The sequence below is a fragment of the Saimiri boliviensis genome, chromosome 5 (genome assembly GCF_048565385.1).
Source record: "Saimiri boliviensis isolate mSaiBol1 chromosome 5, mSaiBol1.pri, whole genome shotgun sequence".
In the NCBI taxonomy this organism is placed as follows: Eukaryota; Metazoa; Chordata; class Mammalia; order Primates; family Cebidae; genus Saimiri; species Saimiri boliviensis.
The window spans coordinates 55,151,773-55,178,663 of NC_133453.1; positions in this window are offsets into that span (position 1 = coordinate 55,151,773).

Genomic DNA, 26,891 nt, shown 5'->3' on the forward strand with positions numbered 1-26,891 from the left:
CACTTAAGAGCAACCATATGTATATCATTATCATCTTTACTCTCTTCTCCCATATGACAAGTGCACTATGACTTTTTATGTTACTTAAAAATGCACTTTGTTTTTGTTTTCAATTTCACATTGCTAAAAATCAAGTCATATTTCCTCTTCTTAGTTTTTTTGTTTGTTTGTTTTTGTTTTTTGTTTGTTTGTTTGTTTGTTTTTCGTTCTATTTTACTTGAGCTTAGTTTGCAAAAAATTTTCTCACAATGAGCTTTCTAAACTGGACATTCTCTTTTAACATAGCCCTTCAATAACTTAAACCAAAAACCAAGTGTATCTGACTTATGCATATAAGTCTGCTATAAGCATAAAGCTATCAGAAAATAAGGCTATCAGATAATCAAGGTTAAGACATGTGCCTAGACAGCTTTATCTTTCAGGCATTGTCAATTCACATCATTTCAATCGCTCTGTTTTCTACTGCGCCTTGCAGTCATATTTGATTTTATTCTAAAATAAAATGTAAGAATAAAATAAGGCAATTGACTTTTGGTTATATTTCCCCTTCTTCACAATGCTGTAGATTTTTTTTTCAATTAGGAAGCTAACATTTATTCAATTAGAGTAATGCATTAAGGACATTAGACAAATTTGCTCAATATGAAGCCCAGTGGTTGTCTGTTTGTTTTCTTCTAAGGATGTTGAACACGTCCATCCAAAAATCACATATTTTTGTTTCTATTATATGTTCTATTTTTATCTCAATATTCAATTATATATTGCTAGTAAATAGAATTATGACTAAATTTTATTTATTAACCTTATATCTTGCTACTTTGATTAACTCACTTATTAGTTCTAGTGTGTTCTTTGTAAATACTTAAGGATTTTTCAAAAGTGTTCCTATCCAGATTTTCCAATACCATTTATTCAACAGCTCTCTCTATTCACAGATGGCATTTGTAGACACACAAGCAAATGTAAACAAATAAATTTTGCTTAGCTGTATAGATATGAATAAAAAATCACATACAAAAAGAAACACTCTGGTCTCAGCTTTGTCCTACAAATCATTTACCTTCAGTAATTAGTGTAGCAATATCTTCTAGATCATCAAAGAAGCAAACTATAAATTGAGGATTTTGTATTTAATATTCATCAAAATTCTTCTTAAAGTATAAAGGTATTGAAAGCTTGAGGTCAGATGTGGCGGCTAATCCCAGGACTTTGGGAGTCTGAGGCAGGTGGATCACTTGAGACCAGGAATTCAAGACCAGCCTGGCTAATACGGTGAAACCCCGTCTCTACTAAAAATACAAAAAAAAAAAAAAAAAAAAAAAAAAAAAGCTAGGCATGGTGGTGGGCACCTTTTACCCCAGCTACTTGGGAGGCTGAGGCAGAAGAATAGCTTGAACCCAGGAGGCAGAGGTTGCAGTAAGCTGAGACTGCACGACTGCACTCCAGCATAGGTGAGACAGAGTGAGATTCTGTCTCAAAAAAAAAAAAAAAAGTAAATAAGTAAATAAAATAAGATATTGAAAGCTTAATACTATATTCTTATCAAGGTTAAAAAATGGCATTCTCATATATTGCTGGAGGAAAACTTGATACAAGAATAATAGCAAGGAATTTTCGGCATTATCAGAATTACAAGCACTTATGCCTCTTGACTCTGATGAATTAAAAAAAAAAAAATCCAACCGTTGATCCTAATGTAGGCCAACATCAAATTGTTCATACTCAATTTATATTAGGAAAATGCTAGAATAACACAAAAGTCCTGGTGTTTCACATGCTACCATGTTAGCATTTTGTGCAATCAGGAACCAGCAGCTGAAGACAAAATACTCTAGCTGAGCACATCATGCTCCTGAGAAACAGTATTAAACACAACGCCCAATCACCCTAGATCCTTCATCTTGGTTCGTTTTGTTTTATAAATGTTTAATTTGTGATTCTTGCTGATTTTGCCCATTTATCCTTCTCCCAGTAATTGAATAACCTCAATTCTTTCTTATTCTCCTTTCTACATTTCTTACTTTCCCTAAACTTTAATATGGAAAGTTCTTAATTTACTATTAATTAATTAGAATTTAAGAAGTATTTAAAATTTTACCAATAGTTTACTTGTCTTGTTATTTCTTATATTAGCACTCTAGTTAAAAAGGTTAATTAATTTGGAACAGTGTGCATTTAATGCCATTTTTTCTATAAGTATTTACTGTCAGTGTCCAATGTTATAAAATACAGGGTTTTGCAAAACAGGTATTAGGCTTTTCTTTTTATAGTCGATTAAAATAGTCAAGTCCTGCCTTCTTCTCCTGTTTTTTTTTTTTTTTTTTTTTTTTTTTCTGATTTATCTAACCTTTGAAACTCAGTTTGTAGTAGTTTTCTCACATTTCGAAGTATTAGAAAGCAGTTAAATTATCAGAAAACAAAGGTTGGGAAGTGTTTTTGGGGAGATGTATCACTTCACTTCAAATCACTCTATTTAGATGGGTACTGCTCCTTGCACTGACATTTATATTAATTCCCAAAAGAATGTTCAAGAAAATGTGAAGAACAAATAAGGCAACTGGCTTTGGTTATTTTTATCTTTGTTTGCGATCATTTAGAAATTCTGCTTAATCAGGAAGAGAAGCTTTCTCAATCTGAAGTCCAGTTTTGCATTAAGGATGTAAGGCAAATTTCTGATTTAATTCTAGCAGTGACATAAAAATATTGAAGGACAACCAAGTACATAATAGTACATTAACTTAGATGTGTTGGTAGACATTAAAATATATTTTTATACTTTAGTAGTTAATTTTACTGTAATTAATGTTAACTCTTCTTGAGTTGCCTTTGAATCTTTTAATTTCTGCAATTATGCCATTAAAATTATTGTATTCAAAATTGTGTCAGAAACACAAAAAAGATTGATTGCCACCAGTGGATAATCAGCAGCTTCCTATTTGCAATTGAATTTTGAGAACATGATTTAAAATTTATCTGAAATCTCTAGACCAATTTCACATTGTTTGCATAATTAAACTCTCAATAGCTGTTAAATACTAAAAGCCTGCATGTGTAATTTAGGCACTAAATTTGGTGTCATAAGCTCTTTTACCATGTGCATGTGAACAAAGTGCCACCATCATTAAAAGTAATTCTGTCTACTTTCATTATTGTTCTAATAACTTTGAAATCTCCCTTGGCAATATCATTGGATAGTAAAGAGGTCGATTAACCAAAGTTCTTGGATATCTGAACATAGATATATTCTCCAGAATACAATAGAGGGTCCTCTCTTCCGAGTTAAAAAAAAAAAAATTCTTAGGCTATATATACACATTCTAGGGTGCCTATCAAGTAGTTTATGACACCACATTATGGGTTGATTGAAATTTTTGACAACTTTTAGTTCTTGTAAGCCTATTTTATCTGCATCTATAGATATCAACATGCAAAAGAGGTAGACTTTCCTCAAATTTTCAGCAGTGCAGAATGGATAATGATTGAGATTTCTCCTTCATTCTAAGACAACCTTTAGCCAAAGTTACACATCTCATAAATATCTCCTGTTTCTAACCTATTGTGTAGAACATTTTAAATATTTGTATGTAGTCATTTTAATTATTATTTAATAATAATATTACATGATTTAACATATATATGAATATTAAATATTTCCAATGATCCCACTTTTAAGCCAGGTCTATAGAAATTCTCTTGTCTATGTCATTTCTCTCTTATTTAGGCAATTCCTTTGACTGAAATTCCCTTGCTCATATTCTTTTTCACAAAGATAAAAATGTTTAGAAAATGATATCTTACCTGAGCTACTAAGTTTTACAATCACGTAAAGAGAGAGGGGTTTTTGACGTTGAAAGTTTCATATCTGAACTTTCAATGAAATTATTCAGAATTTGAAATAAACTGTATTTAAATTGCCTTTTAATGTGGTTTTATCTTTTCTATGAAAAATCAAAATTAAAATAACATATTACCAATATTTTCCAGAGGTAGGCATTTTATCATGTTTCTTGTGTAATTTCAACAGTGTGTGCTTGACCTAATGTGACTTTATATTATATATAATAGTGAATATGGATACATATTTAGATTAACTCTCTGTCAACACTGATTGTGTTTTCAGATTTCTCAAGAAATTACATAATCTTAAACTTGAATAGAATTCATATTTTAAAAATAAATTTATAGTACATATGATAATACTCAAATGCATTAAGTGAAAGGAGAACCCCTCAAATTTATCTAGTACAGTTATAAGAGTTTTGAACAATATTGAAACATGGATTTATTGTATTTCTCTAGATCTTTTAGTGAAGGATTTTAATGTAACATATTTAATAACTATTATTATTTTGCTATTATACTTAAGTATATAATACTGTACATGTATTATTTAAAAATACAGATAAATGTGTGCAACCATACAAATATATGCAGTTTATTATACTCTTGTATACTGAACCCCAATGGATTCTTAGTTTCATTTGACCAAAAGCAATAATACATCAATTTTCATATTTTAAAAATATATTCATATATTTTCACCAAAGAAATAATGTTGAAAAAGTAAGCTGTTAAGCCTAGCTGAACTAATTGTTATTTTAAAAAAAAAGCAATATTTTTAATGTAAAACATCAGATGACCTCAAAATGGGAATGAGTAGGACAAAGAGGACAATATTTTTCTAAAAATGTTGCTAATGTTCTTGACTAGTATTATATGCAGGGAGGACAGATACACATTAATTCTATAGATTGCTAAAAAGAAAGTTAAAATGCATGTTTAAATTGTCAAAAGCAGCTGACAAAATAATAGAAAAAATATGCAACCATTGAGGAAAATGTATTGAGGAAAATGACAGTACATAGACAAAGCAACATAAATCTAGTGAAACATATCTCAAAACAGGAGTCAAGCAAAATAAAAACATAAAAGTGATAAAATTCAATTTATTGTATCAGGAACCATAATAAATGAAGATGAGTTAAATTTGTCTATTACAGGTACAAGATTTTAGCTAATATGTAGTTTAAAATTTAATATCGTACTTACAAAGGAAATTCTGAAGTCAATGGAAGACTAAAGCAATAAAGATAACCAAGAAAATCAGTAATATCAAATAGAATATTTTAAAATTCTATTTATTCTGCTATTTTTATATCTGGTAGAACAGTAATAATTCTAGTATCAGAATAGAATTCAAGACAGAAAATTTACAAAGATCAAAATAAGGATATCACATTCCAGTAATTCTAAAGGCTTAAATAGAGGAAATGACAAAATTGATGTTAAGTTAAAGCTCTAATATAAGTGGGTGCAGTGAATACATAGATACATACCAATAACTAATAAATAGTCAAAAATAGATATGGTAATAAAAGAAATTTGGTAATAAAAGCAGTACCATTAGATTGAAGCTTAGTATAAGTGATAATCATTTTGTTTCCTTACGTAAGTATGTAATCAGTGTACAGCCCACTATTTCAATTGTAAAACATAGTTATTGATATCCAATGCTGCAGAATAACCATGGTAAATAGATTAAGCAATAGAATGTTTCATTCAGTGGTATGTTGATCATGAGTTAGATTCTATTCTCAAATACACGTAAAATTATATGTTAATTAAATAATATGTAAGCCATTTTATACGACTGAGATTTAAAAAGCTTTGTTTCTATGAAAATGAGTTAAATACCTTCAAAAGACTCAAGAAAACATTCTGATTCATTTTTTAAAGATATCAAATAAGATTTGGTTAACAGAACTGTAGAAAATGTACAATGAAATTTAAAAAATTTAAATTTTTCTAAAAATACGATTGCTTAAAATTTATATTCAAGTTTTGATACCATAGGGAGAAAAAATAACTGAAAATTGGAGATAATATATTTGGGGTAGTTTTGTAGACTGTAAACCAAATACAATAATAAACATAGACCAGGAAAGTGTATGAATCAAACAAAAATATTAATATTAATGAATACTACATGGTTACCCTATATATATATATATATATGACATTCAAGTTACATAAATTTTTGTTTCTTATGATTTTCTTTTTTAAAATATTTAAACCATGTCATGTTTAATAAAAATAATTTTATTTAATTTTAAGATTTAATTTTATTAAACATGATATGGTTTAGATAATTTACAATATTATAAAAATTTATAATATTACTAGTTGCTGAAAATAATGTATATGGCTTTTGAATATTTATATGATTGCTGATGGATATACATACATTTGTACAATATACATAGGAATTAATTTATTAATATATACCCAGAAACTTTATGTGATTATGCTTTGTTTCACTGATTGTTATTCTCAGAATCTGTTCCTGAGAAAACATAAAATTTAGAACAAATATCACGAATAAAGAGGTAAACTATAAAATATTAAAAACAACTTATACCCCCAAATTCATAGAATAACTACCTATAGTAAGATATAATAGAGTCAAATTAGAGTATATTTGTGAAAATGTAAGTGATACAATTCTACATTAAAAAGCAAGAAAGAATTGAATATAGCACAGTGGTTGGCAAACTTTTTACATGCCAGATAGAAAATATTTTATGCTTTGCTGGCCATGCACTATCTTTTGTAACTATTCAGTTATTCTGCCCTATGCTAAAAACAGACAAAACTAATACATAAACAAATGACTGTGGCTGTATTTCAATAAAACTTTATTAACAGAAAAAAATCAGTGGCTAGATTTAGCCCCAGTTAACCTAGTTTGCCATCCTTTGATAAAGATAATTATTTGTAATATAAAAATGCCAGAAAAAAAGCACAAATATTAATTGTGACTACTCTAATCTGTGATGTTAGTATGGATCTTTAAAATATTTTACTAACACATAATACTTTAACCCTTATTTTAGTCTGCAAGATATTCTAATGAGAATTAACAGCAAATTATCAGAGGATAGATTATTAAAATATCCTCAATATCCTAGACACACTTAGGTGATTTCTGTATTTCTTAGACACCACAAATCAAATATCTTCCCTACACGTGAAATCTCTCAAACGTGGCCACCAACTCTACAAACTTGCTTAGATTTAGTCAACTCTTCCATCTTCCGTAAAGACAATAATTTCATGTCTGCTTCCTGTAACTTGTTTTACATGTTCTCAGACCGTACATTAACTTATATCCTTTATTTCTCCAGAATATTTAAGATCTCTCGTCAATTGGATCTTCATCTCCGGCCACTTTTTTTTTTTTTTTTTTTTTTTTTTTTTTTTTTGACATGAAATCTCACTCTGTTGACCAGGCTGGAGTGCAGTGGTGCAATCTCAGTTCATTGCAACCTCCATCTCCCAGGTTCAAGTGATCTTCCAGTCTCAATCTCTTGAGTAGTTGGAATTACAGACATGTGCCACCACACCCAGCTAATTTTTGTGTTTTTTATAGATATGGGGTTTCACCATATATGGCAGGCTGATCTCAAACTTCTGACCTCAAGTGATCCACCCACCTCAGCCTCCCAAAGTGCCGGGATTACAGGCATGAGCCACCGCACCTGGCCTCCAGCTACTCTTACACATGATAAATTCTTTCCTTATTTAAGTAAAATATTTTTCTTGACCCAACCCCTAGCTCAAACCTACTTTACAGTTATCATCTTGTTTCTTACTTTCTACTTTCTATTCAAAAGCTGTTCCTCCAGTTGTCTTAAGGAGGTATAACTTGTCAATCACTAATTCAGATTTAGAAAATGGGCTATTTTTTATTTTTAGAACTGGCTTCTAACTTCTGACTCACCCAGTCTGCTTAATGACAGATAACTTAATTGCTTTCAGTTAAATTTAGTCCAATCCAGTGATTAATGAATCAATTTGAGATGTATAAATTAGGCACAGTCTAGTTAAACCTTTCCGTTTTTGTTCTCTTCCTCAGGCTCCAGGCTTTATATTCAGGAATGACAGAATGGATGAGTATATAATTACTCTCCTGGCACCAAAGGCTTCTAAATCTGAGTCTATCATGCCAGCATCATTCTTGTTGTCCCTGTATCTATTAATGTGGCATGCATGTAATAGTTACCATTTCTAACTGCAACCTAGACATGGTTGTCGTGTGATATAGGAAATTTTTCTTATTTCTCTTGTTCCAGAATCCCTAAACTTTGGAAAGTAGGTGAGTAAATTCAAACTGCTCCTATGTTTACCTTTTTATTTTCTTCAACTGCGTAGGGAATAGCATTAAAAATGAAATCCATTCTTCTGATTCACGTAAGATACCTAGTTTCTACTGCTTATCACCTAATTCATTAACAATTCTCTTCATATTTCAAAAGTCAACATGTTAAAATCTTTTTTCCCCATCTTTAATGATTGTACATACTACCTCATTCACATAGTGAACATATGTCTTGTGCTCGTCTTTTTTTCATTTACCACTCACACCTTATAAACCTTGATGCAGCCATGTCTCTGTTCACTTATCTGCTATAAAATGACATAAAACACAGTACCTTTCAGTGTCCCTGAATATATTTCGCTTGAACATTCATCAACATCCCTTTTGCATTTTTACCTTATTATGGAAATTTTCTAACATATACAAAAATATAATGGTATAATGGTTGCAGGACTTTTCCTTCGTTCAGGTAAAGACAGGGTTCTTGACCATACCACAGCCAAAAAAATTTAGGCTCACAGATAGTTTAAAGGGTAAGCAAAGCAGGGGCTTACGGGGTGAAAAGGAAGAAAAGGAGGAAACAGGTACTCTCGTAAGTCCAGAGTCCCGTGCTGGAACGCTTCCCACCCTCAGCTGCAATCTCTGTTTCCACACAGCAAGAGAGGGGGTCAGGTTCCTCCCTGCTGCAAACATTGTGAACTTCCTGAGGCTCCACCTCAGTGGGTAGGCTGACTGGAGTTTCTGCAGGGGTTCCCTCCCACCTGACTATCTTCATTCTCCTCTCTAAAGAAGGACATCTAATTGTGGTTAGATTAAGGATAAAGAAGACCAGTCTTAACTGCTTCCTGCTGATAGAGGGTGCTGTTCTGGAAAAACGGCAGCCAGAGCTTCCTCAGAGGCCTAAGGGTTCCCAGCAGAAGGGGCCATCATCTGAGTCTTTAGTTACATGACTGTTTATCTCTTAAATGTTTGAGATTTTTTTTTTAGAGTCAAAATCCAAAAGAGGGTATACATTTCAATTTGTTGATCTCTTACGTCTGTATTAATCTATAGGTTCTCACTTATTTTTTTAAATTTTTTTTTACAAATTATTTGTTGAAGAAAGTGCTCATTTCTCTCCACTTTTAAGCAATAGTTTTTCTTAAATTCTTGATGAATCATTTATTTGTGTTTCCTATAATTATCTTCCAGCTTCTATTTTCAATCTTAGCATTTCTTCCATCTTTGCAGTGCAGAGCTTAAAGGTCTGAGAGATAAAGAAGATCCAGCAAAGAAGATGAGTCACTAAAAAGAAAAAAAAAAATTTTTTTAAATGACTTTGTTCTGGAGGCAAAGAAAGGAAAAAAAAATTTAGAGAGAAAAGAAACTGTTCAACTGTGTCAAATGCTATGAAGTCTACTAACTGAAGTACTGATAACTATTGGATTTAAAAACAGATTTTTGAAGACATGAAGAAGACAGTTTCAGCAGCTTTTTAAGTGTGGTGTAGAGTGGATTTAGGGATAAATTCAGAGTAATTAAAAATCGTCCATGTAGAAAATCTTTTTGAGGAGTTTTACTGGAAACAGAATTGAGAAATAGAGTAATGGTTGTAGAGGAAGTTGGGGCTAAGTGCCCCACCTTCATTTTTTAAGCAAGATAGTTCACCATACGGTGATATGAAAGCCCTGAAGTGGAGGAAAAGATTGTCAACTCAAAAGAGAGGGAGGTGAGAATAGTTTTGTCCAAATTTTTGAGTAAGTGATAACTAATGGACATTTAGTAACAAAGAGGAAGATTTGGCAACAGATCGGAACAGAGAGAGTCAATTCACAGTAATAGAAGAGAAAGCACTACTTGCAGGTTGGTAGATTGATAGTAAAAGAAGCTTTCAAATTTTCTTTTTTTGAAATGTTCAAAGTGAAAGAAGTCAAGATGTGAGAAGAGGTACTGGAGATGTGCAGAAATCTGAAGAACAAATGCAATAGTTATCTAAGAGAATAAGAAAGTGAACAAAGTAAAATAATTGAGTATAATTATGAACCATCATAAAAGATCTATCTGAATTTAGTAATCATGGAATTAATGTGTAAGCAGTTAGTGTGATTTAATTTTCTACAGTTTGATCAACTACATTGGTCAAATGTATATATAAGCAGGGAGTTGGATAATTATAATTGTCATTTTGTGAAGCACAAATGGGAAGAAAAAAGAAATACATGGACACAAGGAAGTTGAGGTAATACTTGAGTTGTAAGTATAATTATCTATAATGTCTGAGCTGGGAAAGGAAAAACAAGAGATGGCATGAAGGAAGTTGGGGATTGTATAAATATAAGGAGATGAATGTATTGTAGGTCACAATGAAATGGAAGGAAAGTGGCCTATTACAGTATAAGCACATTAGAAAGTTGATTCGTAGTTGAGATTATAGAGATTGCAATTATAAATTTTAGGGGAAAACTATCCAAGAGTACTTTCTATGATGATGGAAATGCTCTCTTATTTGTTCTGTTCAATACATTTGCCATTAGCCATATAGGACTATTGCAGACTGAAATATGGAACTATAAATCCATTCCTAAAAGCAAATCTGGGAACTATATTTGTCTTTTTCCTTAATGGCTATCCACACATGTGCTCTGTTCCTACAATAGCTTTCCTTATTTTTCTTTATATTTCCAGAGGAGGCATCAAGCCTCAGCCTAGAGACAACTGCTATTTTTCCTATTCCCCTTTCCATAACTGAGTCACCTGTATTTCCAATGTGTTTATATAGCATATGTAAAATGCATTATGTTTCACTGATCACTTATCTCTTTCCATAATTTGGCTAATATTCTTGGAAAGAGATGTTCTATTTTAATTATAGCATCCAGAGCATCTATTATGATGCCTAGAACTTAGGAAGTATTTAGTATATATTTGCAAAAGAAAGTCAAAAGAAGATAGAATTAAGAAAGTAAGGAGAGAGAGGGGAGAGAAAAGAAAGACAACAAGAAAGAAGGAAGTATTTTTTTTTAAAAAAAAAGAAAAAATAAGAAAGGCAGGAAAGAAGGAAGGAAGGAATGAGATGGAGAAAAGAACGAGGGAGAGAGAAAGAAAAGGAAGGAAAGAGAGAGGGAGAAAGAGAAAGAAAGGGAAAGAAAAAAGGAAAGGAAAGAAAAAGACAAAGAAGAAAGAGAAAGAAAGAAGGAGGGAGAGATGGAAAGAGGAAGGAAGGAGAGAAAAAATGTTGGACTGACAATGAAAATTAATAGAATTAAATTATGGCTAACTCATATAAAAAAATATTTTCTTAAAATTAGAAGTGCTCACACAAGGACTGAGCTGTCCTGTGATAAAGTGAGTTCACCGATGAAAGTATTTAAATGGATACTATATAAGTGCCTGTGAGAAATATATAAAAGATGGTTTTTATATTAGATGATAGGCTTAATTGTGCAAGTTCTGAGGTCCTGTATGAGTTCCAAGGCTTTTCTATGACAGATTACTGCAATATTAAGGATTCATTAGAAAATATTCCTTTTTTTTTTTTTTTTTTTTTTTTGAGATAGGTTTTGCTTTCATTGTCCAGGCTGGAATGCAGTGGTGCAATTTCACTCTCTGCAAACTCTACCTCCTGGGTTCAAACAATTCTCCTGCCTCAGCCTCCCGAATAGCTGAGATTACAGGCACCCACCAGGCCTGGCTAATTTTTTTATATTTTTAGCAAAGATGTGGTTTCACCATGTTGGTCAGGCTGATCTCGAAATCTTGACCTAAGATAATCCACCCCCTCAGGCTTCCAAAGCGCTGGGCTTACAGGAGTGAGTCACCACACCCAGCCAGAAAATATTCTATTTCTGTTTTTTCACTTTTCTACCTTGCCACATAGTCTTCCTTGCCAGTGACTCACAACAAAAATGTAGTTAAAGATTTCTACTTGGTAACATAAAAAAATTAAGCTTCACTGATTTGAATTTTAATAAATGACATGAAGTAATAAAGAAGCATATACATTTTCTGATGATAAAATATTAAAATGTTTGTTTTAAAATTTCACCAATAAGGTAAATTTACTCCCACAAGAATTTTAATAATTTCTGACAAAGTTTCATATGACACAAAAATAATGTCTCTAGGTAGCTACTGTCAGTCAAACATTAAAGTCATAAGAAATTATTGAGTAGAGTGACAGGAAAGATAATTTTTATGAAGATTGATGATTATATTAATTTTAACATCAGAGAAAGAATGACATGTATTGGAACATTTTTACTTATAAAATAACTAAAATATCAGAAAAAATTGCATAGAAACAATAGAGGGATGAAATCAGAATAGCAGCTCCAGAAGAAGCTGACATTTATTAAGGAACAGGGTAACCTCTGTTGAAATCTTCCTAACTTTATAAATTTGAGGCAAAAATATTCTGTTTAGTGCAGCGAGAGTTTGGAAAAGATGTTTACTAAAGATAATTAGTCTTAATATGATAGTTTTCCGTTAAATGTTAAATGCTATATTACTGACCTCTTCTTGATGGAGAACATAATTAATTTTTCAATGAAGAAGATGTACTTATCTAAAACATTCCACATTCACATAGTTGTTTGTATAATTAATGGAATCAATTTGTGATAGATTATAGAAAAGGTAAAAATGACACAGAATGAAAATCAGAAAGAGAAGACCGATTCACATATACCATATACACACACATGCAAGCATGATGACATGTTCATGATAGGCTTGTGCCTGCATGTGTCTGTGTCTGGGTGTGTCAATTACATGTTCTCTCCAAAGGGTTTCTGTATGTTTGTGTGTCATCATACAATTATATAATTCTAAAACGTATTTGCAGATATTAAATTAGCTTTAAATAAGAACACTAATATTGTGTCAGGATTTTATCATAATGCATATGTATTCTGAATAGCCAGCTTTAATTTGACAATCGCTATTGATATCACAACTCTGTGTTCCATTATAATGTGATTATAGAGTGATAAGTGCTTTGAGAGCTAGAGTGAGTTTGGGAGCATTGACCAGGCTGATAGCAATGGAAGTACTCCAAGGAAATCAGATCCTGAATATCGTCTGAAGTTTGGGTCGCTGGGAGTTGCTGATTGATTGAATGTAAGGTGTTGAGAAAGTGAGGAATCAAAAATTGCTCCAATATTTTAGACTCTTGTAAAGATATCTAAGAAATAGCAAAGTACTAGTCTAAACAGTTACCAATATCAAAAAAATCAACAAAACCTGAGCTAAATAAATAATTTAAGTGATTACTTACTGAAAAAGTTATCAGAAAATAATATCCTATAAAATGCAAAGTAATTATACTTGCTCATCCATAGTAGGTAAATGTTTTATTTGTTTTCCTGTCTCCTTCCAGGATTTTGTCTCTGACTTCCTACAGTTTGCATTTGTTATGTCCAGGTGTAAATTTTTCGGTGCTTATACTACTTGTTGTTCATATTCATAGAGTTTCCTGGATCTGTAGTTTGGTGTCTGTCATTAATTTTGGAAGATTCTTGGCATTTCATTATACCAAATGCCTTTTCAATTCTGTTCTTTTTTTGCTTTTTTTTTTTTTTTTTTTTTTTGTATTCCAAACACACATTATACTTTTTGAAATTGCCTTATACATTTTTGTTATTCTGTTTTGTTCTTTGCATTTTATTTTCAGAAATTCCCACTTACATTTCTTTATTTTCACTGATTCTACTCTCATTTATGTCCAGTCTACAGACAAGGCCATCAAAGCCATTTTTTTTTAATTTCAATTACAATGTTTTTAATTTCTATCATTTGCTTTTAACATATTTTTTAAATGACACCTTGTCCTTGGGCCTTCAAAGTGTTTTGTAGCTTTCTCTCTCCCTTTAGGTAAAACTGGAAAATGCTGAAATCAGGAAAATGCTTTTTCCCTTAGGTGAAATAAAGCTCTGGTAGGTTTTTTTGTTTTGTTTTTTTTTTGTTTGTTTGTTTTTGTTTTGTGTTTTTTTTTTGTTGTTGTTTTTTTGTTTTTTTGTTTTTTGCCTGGGAAATTAGCCTTTTTCATGGAAAACATTCTAAGCCTATTTCAATTACTTTCTCTCTTACTCTGTCAGAGACATGAGATGACCTTTATAGATTTTCACCAAGAGACCTGATGTGGTCCCTGTACATAAAAAACCATGAAAGTTTTCCCATATCTTCTCCCACCGAGAATTGCAACCCAGAAATTTCCCACTCATGCTGCTTCACAATGAACCCCCAGAAACTCCTCACAACTAGCATTTAATGTTTGTACGAATTTATAGTTCTAGTGGCTTACACTATAGGTAAATTAGCTGTAACTCTGTGAGTTGACTTGTATCTTCTGATTTCAGGACAGTGCCTTGCTTTGCAATCTAAGTTCTAAGAGATAGGCAAGAAAAATTGTTTTTCAGTTTTTTCAACTTTCTGTTTGTTCTAAGGATGGAAGTGATAAACTTCTACCCTCTTCTTTTAGTGCTGGAGATGAATCTAGAAGTCTGTACAATCTTTTTTCACACAGCATTTCCAAATCCAGGACTTTATCTTTAAAACATGAATGAAGAATTATACAAAACTGCCCAAAGGGGTATGTAGAGAATTTCCATTGAGGTATTATTTAAAATAGAAATATGCAAACAAAATAAAGCTAAAGACCAAGAGATGAATGTGAAGCGGCTGATAAATACAAGTATACTATATATCTGTTAGCATCAATTTTGTGTGATAAGGTTTATGTTATATCATCAATGTTTTTAAAGAGCATTTATGTTTACTGCCATATGATTTGCCTGAAAAATATATGAGTGGTCAGAAAAAGAAATACGGGAAGGACATTTTTTCTTTATTTTTAAATAGATTTAGCGAGATTAAGAGCAGTTAAACTTAGACATATATGCAATGGGGAAGACGAGTTTAGTGTAGCCATTACCAGAATCATGTACATTGTACTCATGAAATAATTTCTCATCTCTTCCCACCTGCCATATCCTTCTGAGTCTCCATTGCCTATTATTCCACTCTCCATGTCCATGTGTACACACTGTCTCCCACTTAGAAATGAGAACACGCAGTATTTGACTTTGTGTTTCTATGCTTTTTCACTTAAGATAATGGCCTCCAGTTTCATTCATGTTACTTCAAAAGATATAATTTCATTCTTTGTTATGGCTGTATAGTATTCCATTGTTTATATACACACACAATACTTATATATATATATATATATATATATATATATATATACACACACATATATATACACACACACAAATACATGTGCACACATTCTTTTTTATGGCTGAATGATATTCCATGGTACAGATACATACATACATATATATACACACACACACACATATGTATATAACATATTTTGCATATATATAACATATATATGTTTGTGTATATATATGTTTTGTGTGTATAACATATTTTGTATATATAATATATATATGTGTGTGTGTGTGTGTGTGTGTATATAATATTTTCCTGATCCAACCATCTGTTGATGGGCACTTAGGTTGATTCCATATCTTTGCTATTACAAATAGTGTTGTTATATATATATGAATGCAGGTGTTTCTTTGAAAGAATAAATATTTATTTTCTTTGTAGATATCCAGTAGTGGAATTGCCACTGAATGGAATTTTTTCATCTTTTATACTTTTCTGTTTCACTAGTTTGTTTAGTATTAAACCTGATTTGTTTCTGCAAGTAGCAAAATGAGGTAATTAAAAATTATAGTGTGAAATTCAGGCAGATTGAATTAGAATTAATTGAGGCCATATATTTATTATTTTTGTTTGCAAAATTATGCTTCTCTAATAACAATTTAGAGCTCTCAATGGAGATGTCTGTTTATTTTCTTATTTTCAAGAATAAGGAGTTACATTAACTATATTCCTAATTTACAATGAGTTGAAATTTTAAATGAGAGGAAATTAAAAGTTTAGTTAAGTTTTGGTTTAGGTCTGCCTATGTTGCTCAGTCTGGTATCAAACTCAAGGCTTCAAGTGATCCTCCTGTTTTGACCTTCCAAAGTATTGGGCTTATAACTGTAAGTCACCATGCCTGCCATTTTTTCTTTTCTTTCTTTCTTTTTTTTTTTTTTTTTTGATTCAAGGTTTTATTATGTTGCCCAGGCTAGAGCTCAGTGGCTATTCATAGGTGTAATCACAGAGCAGCCTGGAACTCCTGGTCCCAAGTAATCCTACCATCTCAGCTCTCTAAATAGCTAAGACTACAGGCATGTTCTCCTATGCCTGGCTATAGTTAAGGTGTTTTAAAATCCAAAGTCAGTTGAACTTTCTAATCAATCTTTTTCCATCTGTATAACTTATAATATTTAATTTAAGTTTTTATAATTTTTTATTCTGTATATCACTTTAATTTTCAAGCAGTGAAACAGTACATGAATATTTCAATATCTGAGGGAAATCAATCATGACCTTGATTATTATTTCTCAAATTATCATCATTATCATAATTATAAGCTTTTATATTGTATTTTATAAAATCATGAGAGTTTAAAAAATAGGACCATTTTTCCAAAATAGTACATATGTAGTTCATATCACCATAATATTAGTAAATTGCTCACCATAGTAACTACTTTTGAAATTTCACTTAATAAACTGCAAATGATATTATTTTTTAAAATGGCCACAATAATCAAGAGATCTGGCTATCTTTTCTCTTTACTTGAGGTGAGTATTTGAGACCTCAGTAGTTTTTTGTTTCATTTATTCCTTGCTTTTTCCGCATTTATGCAAAACAAAGATGAAATAGGGTCTCAAAATATTTCAAAAATCCGACCATGTAAAAGCTTTACTTACATATCTTCAATTCAAAAGGCAGAAACCCTTTTGCAAAATTCAGTGTTTATATATTCTATGGACATATTTATGCAAATATTTGCAAAGCATAGGCATTAGGAAATAATTTAGCATTAGTAAACTCTTCATGAGGCATATTACAAATCACTGTATTCATTTTTAGAGCATTAGTACAAGAGTGATTAAAGTGAAGAAATTTTTTCTAGTGGACTGAAGGAGTGAAAGGTTAATGGCTTAATGAAGTCTTACAAAATAAACAGTAAGACTTTTGCCATCTTTCAACCAATTGGTGGTTAATTAACAGGTAATAAAGTTTGCATTTAATACACAATCACATATCAATAAAGTATAGTAAGAGATTATTTTAGCCGACGTCATGCATTACTTGAACTACATGATTTCTCTGCAACCATACAAGCAAAAGAATATTGGACAGGCAGAAATTAATATTGTTATACTATGACTCTCTACATAGTCATTTCATGATACAGGCATGTATTTCCAACCACATAAGGTAAAGTTAAGAACATGTCACAAAGGCATAGAAGGAGAGGTAACTGGAGGTTAAGAGGAAGGAGAGATCCAAAGACCAATAAAGTCATTAGTTCAAGGACCTATGCTGATGAAACTGAAGGCTCAAACACCAACAGGCTTGAGCTTGAACTTTGTATCGTAAAAATTCTACCGGATACAGCAAAAACTAAGATCTGAGGTGTCGAAGTTTATCCAGGGAAGAAAGGGGTTGTGATATATAGGGATTTGAAGTTTATAAAGATATATGGGCAAATTAAGCTCTTTGTTATGTTTGGGGAAAGTTAGGTTAGTAAAGATTCTTAGGTATTTTTTTAAAGGAAATCCTAGCAAGAATATTTATATAATTGTAGAAATAGCTAATTGGAGCCTGAAGGATACTAAATTACAAAGAGTTGGAGCCATTCTTAAACTCCATGTTAAATGAGGAATGTATGGGATGGGATGGAATAGGATGCCTTGGTTAATTCAAAGGAATTAAAGAGCATCATGCCATATTTTGTGTCTGGCTCCATGATTTGCTTATAGGATGTCATTGTGGGGGACTCTGGATGATCATGGATGAATCCCACAAGCAGATTTCAGTATTGATGTACGTGGTGAAATTCATAAATTTAACATAGGATGTAATATGTCCTACAGCAGAAATTTTTGTTGTAATAATGGAAAGTTACTATTTTTGATTACCAGTGTAGTCAGCAACCATCAACATTGAGACAAGACCCTCCACAAGTAAAAAATTTACAATTTGCTAAAGGCTGATATGATTTTTCAGCAATTAAATATTTTTAAATTAATATATGTACATTTTTCAATATAAGACTGTCAACATAACTAAGGTAGACTACAGTATAGTATAAACATAACTTTTATATGCATTAGATAAACAAAAAATTCTGTGACTTGTTTTATTGTGATATTTGATGTATTGTGATAGTCTGGAACTGACTGCAATATCTCTGAAGTATGGCTCTATTAGCATGTTAACTTATATAACAGAGTAACAGTTGTTGTAAAAGAGATCATTTATTTTATTTACAAGTAGAGGTGGTAAAGATATATAGTCAAAGCTAAATAAGTTAAAACATGTCAGTGTTTAAGAACATAAAGTGATTATATGCTTTCTATAATTAAATCAAAATAATACGTAGCATAATCCCCCATTAATTAGTGTTTTTTCTTATGTTTTTGAAAATGAACTATTTGATTTCATTAGTATTGGTGTATAATAGCTGTATTTGTAAAATAGATTTTGTATTTAGAAACAGCTTAGAAATTATTATGCCCAGTCTGTAATACAGAAACGACTTCTACAGAATCCCAGAAGTGTGTCTTTATGAATGTGTGTGTGTGAGGAGGGGGGTGAGCAGGAAGTAGAACGAAGGAAGGAGCTGTCATTCCATCTCTTTCTTAATAACAGAAACTTCCATGCTTCAAATAAAAACCAATTACAATCTTCAGTCATATAATTGCAAAAAGTTCCTTCTCATAATGAACAAAAAATTGTTTTGCTGGAAGTTATAACCACTGGCCCTAATTCTGCCCTTTGGAGTTAAGAAAACAATCTAATCTCTCTTCCATATGGTTCTAATAAAAGTATTTATTAAAAAGTGGAAAATTTTTATTTTCTTGTGCTGTAAGGGAATAGAGAGAAGAGCCCGAGGGAATTCTTTTTTGTTTGCCTGAATGCCAACACGAACTGCTTTTAAAAAAAATCTGTGCTATAACGTGGTCAGGGATCAACGTAATGAATACTGGTGCTATAAAAATGACTAGTACACAGGAAACACAAAATCAAGTGCAGGGAAAATCATCTTGGGAATTCAGACTAAAAGGAATTCTGGCTACTGAAGAAAATACAGTTCTTCAGAGGATTCACGCAAAATTCATTTTACCTTTTTCAGAGTCAGAAAATCAGGGAAAGTTTGTCAGAGCAACTTTAGAAAAAAATCACTGAAACCAAGTAACATTTATTGAAATATCCAAGTGTATATATGTATCACTTGGATTATAAGCAATATTTAAAATATTTTATTTGTAGTACCACAAACCTGTAGCAAAACTAAAGAAAACAAGACAAAAATATATATGTATGAAACATTTAGATGTATTAATATTAACCTTTTGCTGTATTTTTTTTATATTGGTGTATATTATAGAATATAATATTAAGAATAAGGTTTACCAGTGTGTTTTACCCTCATTCTATTTCACTTACTTTCCTCAAAGATAACCACTGCTTTGAAGTTAGTTACATATTATTTCCAATAATATTATTATATTTGCTATTTATATATTTATGTATTCATAAAAATGTTATTTTTTGTATTTTATAATGAATTGAGCAGTATCAAATTAATTTTTCTCATTTAATATTCTGTTTGTATGGCATGCATACTGATACATTTAATTTTACTATTACAGAAAATTATAATGAAATTATTTATTCATTTTCTTCTTGATGGATAGGTACCTGCAAATTATTCCCACTACAGATATAGTTACAATAAAAATTGTACAGATTATAAAATCATATTAGTCAGTACATTTATCTCTACAGAAATCTCTTTATTAGAGCATTTCTTTTAGTTTTTACATGATTTAGTATGTATTATGTAAGCTATAATTATATTTGTATTTGGCCAGAAATAATTATAATTTAATACTTTTTTATAATTCTGTATACAATTATAAAAATTTCTATTTGGGAAAAATGAATCTTTGACAATCCTTATTTTCCTTGTTTTGTGGTTATAAAATGGTAGTAGGTTATTAATCCTCACATCTTTTGCATGGAATCTTCTATTTTGGGCATACTAAATTATCAACTTCATTATATTCTGCTTAATCTAGGCCTGGAGCAGACAACTGAATGAATTTAATGTGACAGGCAATGAAACAAGCATGATTTGAGAAATATTTATGCTCATTTTTGTGGCTTCTGACCTTGAACTTCTGCATCTACCACAGTCTGGGACAAGACCCAGGCAAATTCACTTTGAATCATTTGGAAGTTCATACTTACTGGCTTCTCTGGCTCTGTACAGTTAGACTGAGGTGGATTGCAGGGCAGTTCAATCTTGTGGTTGAAGGGTCAGATGTAGAATAATCTTTGCAGCCAGATATTTTATAGTTCAAATTAGGGTTCCAGCAATTAATAGTTTGTGCCCTTGGAGAAATCATTTAACCTCCAAAACTCAGTTTCCTATTCTACGAGCTAGAAATCATGATTTCAAGTTTAGCCCAGTGGTAAATGATAATGATAGATAATATATATTGAATGTTTATTTTTTCCAGGCAGGACAGTATGTTATTTTAATAAATATAAATATTTAATGCTTTCATAACATTATGAAGTAATTGTTCCTAAAATTCTTTTGAACAGATAGGAAATAGAAGCACATAGAAACAAATTAAATTGTGGGAAGTTACAAAGCTACTATATGGCAGAGGTGGAATACGACCCAAGATATCCTGGATCTATGGCCATCAGTCTTTATCTGTTGAAACAGTGTGTCTCTTAACTTGAATCATATATTAGTCCTCTATATAAAAATGAATTGTTTACAGCCTACCTATACTCAGAAACCTCTGAAGTAGAGGTCCACCGAGTAAGTTTTATTTATTCAAATAATAGTGGAAAAAAATATTACTTTAGGGATCTTAAACCAGGTATATTAGCCTGAAAATTTTCCTATTTCACAAAAGGCTTTGAAAAATGGTCTTAGCATTTTGAGTCTCAAATTTTCTCATTTATAAAATGTAGAAGTGAAAACATTGTACTTTCAAGCCATCTTAAAAATGTCTATTAAAGTCGTACATATTTTCATTAAACTGTATACTTAATTTATGATCTTTCTGCTGTGTTTTTATAAATAAACTCATAATTTACAAATGTCATACAAAGGCAACAAAAGCCAAGATTTTAATATATTTTTTAAACTGACTGTCTTACAACTTTTATGTGATACATAGGAGACATTCAATTTTCTTCTCAATACAATCATTCGATTTTATGAACAAATTGCATTTCTAAACAGGGCTTTATACCAACATGTTTTTTTAAATTAAACATGACTATATTTATTCATATCTTCCATCATGAAATTCTGAAAATCTCTTGATTGTTTCTTCACAGGAAAACATAGAAATGTAGTCTTTTCTCCAGTGATTGGTGTTTAAATCTTATAGCTGAATTTCAATGTTCTTTTTGTTTTATAATTTAACTGTAGTGACAACATTAATATGACATTTTAAATAACTTTGGAGAATACAAGTATAAATATAAACTGCATGAGATTTTATCATTGCTGGGAGTGGTTCTATAAACTTCATTAAAATAAAGCAGGGAAGAAGGGAGGCGGAGACATGAAAATTGTATTCCATGGTATATATGTGCCACATTTTCTTTGTCCAGTCTATCATTGATGGATATTTGGGATGGTTCCAGGTCTTTGTTATTGTAAATAGTGCTGCAATCAATGTACATGTGCACATGTCTTTACAATAGAACAATTTATAATTCTTTGGATATATATACCCAGTAATGGGATTGTTGGGTCGAATGGTACTTCTATGTCTAGGTCCTTGAGCAATTGTCACATTGTCTTCCACAAAGATTGCACTAATTTAAACTCCCACCAACAGTGTAAAAGTGTTCCTATTTCTCCACATCCTCTCCAGGATCTGTTGTCTCCAGATATTTTTTAATGATCGCCATTCTAACCGGTGTGAGATGGTATCTCAATGTAGTTTTAATTTGCATTTCTCTAATGACCAGTGATGATGAGCATTTTTTCATGTTTGTTGGCCTCATAGATGTCTTCTTTTGTAAAGTGTCTGTCCAACAGCAATATGTTTTTTTTAAAAAGATTTTTTTAAAAAATACACATGTTGGTGAAGAGTGTGAGATCAGTTACAGATTTTCCATATTATGATGCTTACTGTGAAGAACTTTGTTAACCTTCTTACTGCTCCTGATTTGACAAATTTATTGGCAATGAAGTGCAGAAATCCAAGAAAGATAACAACCTCAGTATTTTGGCCTGAAATTTCACGTTCAGACATACATACTTGATGCTCATATATGGTCTCTTGGATGCCCACACGTGAATGCCATCTGTTATATTGATATCATGTTAAACAAAATGGATTTACATTTTGGCAGTTTACACAGCACCAAGAATAACATTTTTAAAACAGGCATTAAGCCCATTTCAAAGGCTGAAGCTATTCTTTTTTAACTAGAATGTATCTGCAGATTCTGGAAAAATGATTTCTTAGAGTTAGGGAAAAAGAAAGATGTGATTTACAGCATGATTTGCTTGCCAAAACAAGTTATAAATATGCATTAAAGTATTAAAATTATATAAAATTTCAAATGGCAAGAGCATAATAAATCAAACAAAAGAGTGCAACCCACCCTAAACCAGGAAGAAGTTGAATTCCTGAACAGACCAATAACAAGATCTTAAGTTGAGGCAGCAATTAATAACTACCAACCAAAAAAACTCCAGGGCCAGACGGGTTTGCAGCCAAATTCCACCAGAGGTACAAAGAGGAGCTGGTACCATTCCTTCTTATACTATTCCAAACAATCCAAAAGGGGGATTCCTCCCTAGTAGGCCAAAAAGAAAAAGAGAAAATAAGGAAGGTGAAGAGATAGGGAAACCATCATTACCAATAGGAAGAGAGGCAGTACCTCTCGAAAACTGTTTTGAACTCCAATGACTCCACAGATGAATGGAAAAGGAAACACCATTTAATGTGCATATTGGAGGGCTTATGGACTAGGGTCAAACATCTTAATTACTCTAAGCTGTTCACGACAGACCAAAAGCCAGATGGGAATCCCTCAGCCTTTATGAAAAGGCTGAGAATGACAGTAATAAAACACACCTCCTTATCCCCTGATTCTGTAGAGAGACAGCTGATCCTAAAGGACAAGTTTATTATACATGCAGCTCCCAATATTAGAACAAAACTGCAGAAGCAGGGGATAGGACCAGACAGAACCTAGGAAAACCTCCTGAGAGTGGTCACCTTGGTCTTTTATAAGAAAAAATATTAGAGGCCAAAGAGAAAGAGAGGAAACACAAGAGAAGAAGAGGCTCTAGTAGCTTCTTTGCAGTTTTGCAAAGTCCAGGGTCCTCAAGGTGCATCTACTAGTTGCTACCAGTGTGACAAGTTAGGACACTTTAAGAAGAAATGCTGAGGGAGCAAGAGAAAGCCACCTCAACCCTGTCCAGCCTGTGGTGGGGACCACTGGAGATCAGACTGGCTCCAGAGATGAAGGTCAATGGGTTCAGAACCAGTCTCACAGACAGTCCAACAGGACTGATGGGTCCCAGGACTCAAACCCCTGGCTCTGGTGGCTCAAACTGCCATTACTAGACAGGAGCCCTGGGTGATTTAATTTCCTTCTGGAAATTGAAGGAAAGAGGGCAAACCTCCTTCTGGACACTGGAGCCAGGCTTTCTCTTCTCCTTTCTAATATAGGCCTCCCCTCTTCCCTTAGCATTACCATGTTGGGAATCTCATATTTCAAGACAGTTCTCACTTGTTTGGACAGTCACTGTCAAAGGACCTATCTGAGTTTTCCCATCCTCAGGTCATGGTATTGCAATATGTATAACCTACTGCTCTGTGCCCCAACTGATGAAGCTTCTCATAAAGGCACTGAAGCTTTTCTTAATTTCTTAGCTGACAAATGATAAAAGGTTTCAAAATCTAAGGCACTGCTTTGACAAACCTCAGTAAAGTGCCTGGGTATAGTGTTGTCTGAAGGGACCATAGCATTAGAGGAAGAGAAGATTAAGCCTATTTTCTTTTTCCCCCTCTCTAAAATCCTCAAGAAACCAAGAGGATTTGGGGGCATTATAGGATTTTGTAGTCTATGGATACCTGGATAGTAAGATGGCTTGCTCCTTATATCACCTCATAAACTCAAATGGCTAAAACTCATCTTCTAACATGGGAAACTGAAGCTTAAAAAGCCCTTAAGCAGCTAAGCAAGCTTTACTTAAGGCACCAGCCCTCAGCCTTCCCAGAGGGAAGGAATTCAATTTTTATGCATAAAAAGGGGAAGGAACGGCCCTGAGAGTTTTAACTCAGGACCAGAAACCAGCTCAAAAGCCATTGGGCTACTTTTGTAAGGAACTTGATTTGGTGGCTAAAGGATGGTCAGCATGACTCTGAGCCATTGCCACAGGGGCCCTACTGGTACCAGAGGCAACTAAATTAACCCCAGGAAATGGCTTAACTGTTTTTACCCCACATGATATAACAGTGTCGCTGTCTTCTAGAAGTCTTTGGCTAACAGGCTCTTTAAATATCAGACTCTGCTGCTAGAAGGGTCTACAATCTAATTAATAACTTGCTCTTTGTAAATCCAGCCACTTTCTTTCCCAAGGAAACTGGGGAACCTGAACATGACTGTGAACAAGTTGTGGTACAGACCTATGCTGCCAGGGAGAATTCTGGGAAAACACCCCTAGAAATTCCAGGCTGGATGCTCTTTACAGATGGAATTTCCTTTGGAGAGCAAGGCATCTGTAAGACAGGATATGTAGTTATCACTCTGAATGATGTTACTGACAGTGTGCCTTTCTGTCCAGGTACAAGTGCTTAACTAGCTGAACTGATAACTTTTATAAAAACACTTGAATTAAGCAAGGGAAAGGTAGGTAATATCTCCACTGACTCCAAGCATGCTTTCTTATTTCTTCATGTTCATGTTGCCATTTAGAAGGAAAGACAAGTTGTTATCATAATGGATTCCCTATAAAATACCACCAGGAAATTAACAGGTTGTTATCCTCAGTTTACCTTCCATGAAAGGTAGTAGTGATACATTGCAAGGGACATCAAAAGGGAACAGATGATGCAGCTGGAAGAAACAAGTTAGCTGATCAGGCAGCCATGTCAGTGGCATGAAAGCCTCAGGATCTTAACCCATTCAAAGTCCTTCTAATCTGGGAAGGCTCTATAGGAGAAATTAAGTCTCAGTACTTCCCTTCACAGATAGAATGGGTCATCTCTCCAGGGTACACTTTCCAGAACTCATGATGGCTACAATTAGAGGATGGCAAATTCCCCTTGCCCCACCTCCAGTGGAAAGTCCTTAAGACTCTTCACCAAGCTTTTCACTTGGAAAAGGATAAAATCTATCAGTGTGCCCAGAGATTGTTTTCAGAAGACAGCTTATTTAATAAATAGCCAAATAGATTGTTAATGTTTGTGAAGTCTGTCTGAAATGTGGCACATATACACCATGAGATATTATGCAACCATCAAAAACAATGAGTTTATGTCCTTTATAGGGCCATGTATGAACCTGGAAACCATCATTCTCAGCAAACTAACAAAAGAACAGAAAATCAAACACTGCATGTTCTCACTCATAGGTGGGTGTTGAACAAAAACACATGGACACAGGGAGGGGAGCATCACACACTGGGGTCTGTTGGGGGGAAATAGGGGAGGGACAGTGATGGATGGAGAGTTGGAGAGAGATAGCATGTGGAGAAATGCCAGATATAGGTGAAGGGGAGGAAGGCAGCAAATCATACTGCCACGTGTGTACCTATGCAACAATCCTGCATGTTCTTCACATGTACCCCAAAACCTCAAATGCAATAAAAAAGTGCTATAATACACACTTAAAAATAATAATAATAATAATTCCCTCAACAGGCAGCTCCTTCCTTCTCAAACACAAAAGATGGGAAGGTATCCAGGGAATAACTGGCAGATAGACTTTAGTCACGTTTCAAAGACAAAGGGCATCCATTACCTCCTGGTATGGGTAAATAATTTCACTAACTGGGTAGAAGCATGTCCCTGCTGTATAAAAAGACGACTGAGGTAATAAAAGTGTTAGTTAACGAAATTCCCCACTTTGGGTAGCTCATCTATACAATCCACCGCATTTCACTGTGAAAGTAGAAACTCACTGGAGACCCTTCTCTCTCAGCAGAGAGCTATTCTCTTTCTTTCACCTATTAAACTTCTGCTCTTAACCTCACTTTAGTGTTTCAACATCCTAGTTTTCCATGGCCATGAGACAACAAATCTTGGGTATTTACCCCAACAATGTTTAATTGACTCACAGTTCCACGTGGTTGGGGAGACCTAAGGAAACACAAATATTTCAGAAGGGGAAGCAATATAATAACAAATACTGGGGGAATCTGGAGAAAAATGGTATACACATGTTGTTGTGAATGTAAATTCATACAACCATTACAAACAACAGTAGAAAGGTTTCTTAAAAAATTAAAGATAAAAATACCATATGATCCAACAGTGGTATATATATCCAAGGGAAATAAAATCAGTATGTTGAAGAGATAACTGCACTTCTGTGATTATCACAACACCGTTA